Source organism: Armigeres subalbatus, chromosome 2, assembly GCF_024139115.2.
Source record: "Armigeres subalbatus isolate Guangzhou_Male chromosome 2, GZ_Asu_2, whole genome shotgun sequence".
Classification (NCBI taxonomy): Eukaryota; Metazoa; Arthropoda; class Insecta; order Diptera; family Culicidae; genus Armigeres; species Armigeres subalbatus.
In genome coordinates, this window is record NC_085140.1 from 76,215,921 (window position 1) to 76,218,778 (window position 2,858).

Here is a 2,858-nt window from a genome sequence, read left to right on the forward strand (position 1 = left end):
AGTATCTTCAAATAAGATACAAGTCTTCACATATTTTGAAAGTCTTCAAAATGTCTTCTACAAAATAAATGTCTTCACGGAGATTCAAATGTCTTCAAATTGAAGACATGCTTCAAATCTCGGCATCTCTGCTTCCATCCAGCAGAACCTTTTTTTATTTTTGTTGGGTGTACCACTGCGATTCTTCCTGCGGGTTTATTGCGGATCATAACAATACACCATGTGGCATTTAATACCTAAAGCAATTTTATGAAATAAATTCAAGCTCTATCTAAATATCTAGAATAAGGGCAAATGTCGTAAGAGAGAATTCTCTTCGCCGACTTCCTCTCTTTTGAATTAAAGTGACAAGCAGATGATTTCTTTGCAGTTTCTTCCTTAAGAACGAAAGCGGCTTTTCGACTGACTTGTGATATTTTGTTCGTACAAGGACAACGGAAATAGTTTCATATCAATTTAAGCACACATTTGCAGTAGAATATCCTCAGTTATGGGGTTGAGGGATGTTCGAAGCGATTTGCGATCAATTGAATCTGATAAACGAAAGTTTGAGCAGAAAAATCGTAATTTTTCAGGCGCTTGGTGTGATTTGGCTGAACCCGACCTCACGCCTGCAAAAAAATCATGCCATGTGTTTTGTTCGGCTCCCACGACAGCAGATTTCGGCGGCTTGACACACACATTTTTCGAGTCTGTTTTTCCCTCCCAGGTACACGCTATTCTGAGATTACCCAGGGACAGGATAGATTTATCCGAATTCTGCGTCATCTAGAGAGTTGTAAAAATCTGAGTAAGCGTCAAAATGAATTTGTGCCATTTGTACTAAAATCTGGGTAAATTGAAATTTATTATTTTCGGATTTAACAACATGCTTCTCGATGAAAATCTCTCCTTTTTTATCGAATGCAGTAAAAATAAGGTAAGAATAGTGAAATACTTGATGGAAGCCATTCTTACTGCGTTCAATGGATGAAATACCGTCAGTAAAAAGGGTTTATCTCTCAATGTCTTACCATTAGAAAAAAAAACAGGGATTAAAACGACGATTTGACGAATCTGATAGCACTCCCATGCAAAACAACCTGTTGGTGGTGTTTGTTCGTGTGGGAGTGCAATCAGATTCGTCAGATTGACGTTTGAATCTTTGTTTACAAAAGCAGATGAGTCTTTTTGAAAATTTGGTATTGATTTTCAGGAGAAACGTCACATCTACACGCTTAGAAGATAATGGCCAAAACAAGTTTATCGACCATTTCAGATAACAGATGGTGCTTGTATTCACTTAAGTTGTCTCATATGAAGAGCGTGACCATATAATCACTGAGAGCAGCTTATGTTAAAATTACTATATTGTAGGGTTAAATTAAAACACAACGCCACTAGATTTCGTGCAGACTATATGTTGCGTTTGTACCAAGCCTAATAAGCGTTTATTTTTACACATGGCCTAAAACCAAAATAGAGCAGTCAAAATTATCACGTTTATGTTTGTTTTAACTACAATCCAGTAATAAAATTTACTATGCGGCGCTTAAAATAAAATGAATTTACTGCAATTAACCTAATTGGGAATCGTATTTTTAAAATTCAATAAAAAATTGAGCTCATTTATTTATTTTTGTTTATTTTTCTAAACATTTAGATTACTACACATATGTTTAATTAAATTATATTACACTCTTGGTTTCACTTTTTACATTATTGATTTGATAGAAATCGAAATGTAAATTATGCAAAATGTTCGGTTAAAAATAACAGGATAAACCGATAAACCATGTCCTCTATCCGCAACATCTTGAGGGGAATGACGAACATCCAGCGAGAACTTCATCTGAGCCAGCATTGCGACAGAAATCAACACAGGATCTAAAGAAACCTGGTACTTGATGCCGGTAATGCTCGACAGCCACAGCTACAAGTACAATCTTCTCTCTCAACGCCCGCGCCATTAAAGAATTTAGCAATCTCGAGGAACGAATCAACTCAGCATCGGTTCCACGCAACTGAAAAAAAAGAATCAATATCACGGATTGTCCAACCCTATTTAAACTGAACTAACCGTCCTCTCGCTCGCTGAAGGTCTCCCGCTGTTCGCCCAAATCCCGCTGTACCTGACTGATCTGTTCCGTCTCCAGCACCACCCGTAGCTATCTCAGGTAGTTACCGTCCGTTCCAACGTTCGCTATTATCCAGCAGCCGACGCTTCTGATCCTCCTGTATACCAATCTCATCGAACTCGTCCACGAATTGTAGCCGCTCCGACATCATGAATTCGGAGTTTTATCTGGAACGGGGATCTGCATCGCCAAAATATAGATTATAACATCTTCTGGCTGTAATAAAGGGTGTGACTTAGAAAAGTGTTTTTTTAATATCTTAGAATTACTTTAGTCTATATATGAAAAATACTTACTTTAGATCCAGATTCTTCTGTTTATTACGGGCTTAACAAACTCACTCAATTCCTGACAACAAATGTGTCGCTTCAACATGGCGGCTTTAATGTTGGTTGTGGATATTTTTCATTGATGGATAGTTATTGATTTAACTATGCGCATGGTTATATTAAGCACAATAGAGTTATATCAATAATGTATATATTTTTTTCAACTTATTCTTAAAATAGTAATGTGAAAAATCATTTCACGGTTATGATTACTGCAACATTTATTTGCAGTGTATATTTGCTTAAGGCCCAAGTCAGTGCACACTTCGGTACATGCAATTGAAGTATTGTTGGTGCATTAATGTACATTGCGGTCACAGCACGTCCGGATATTGCGACGGCTGCCTCTATATTGGGCGAAAGTTCTATGCTCCCACGGAAATAGAGAGGAAGGCGCGAAACATCGTACGCT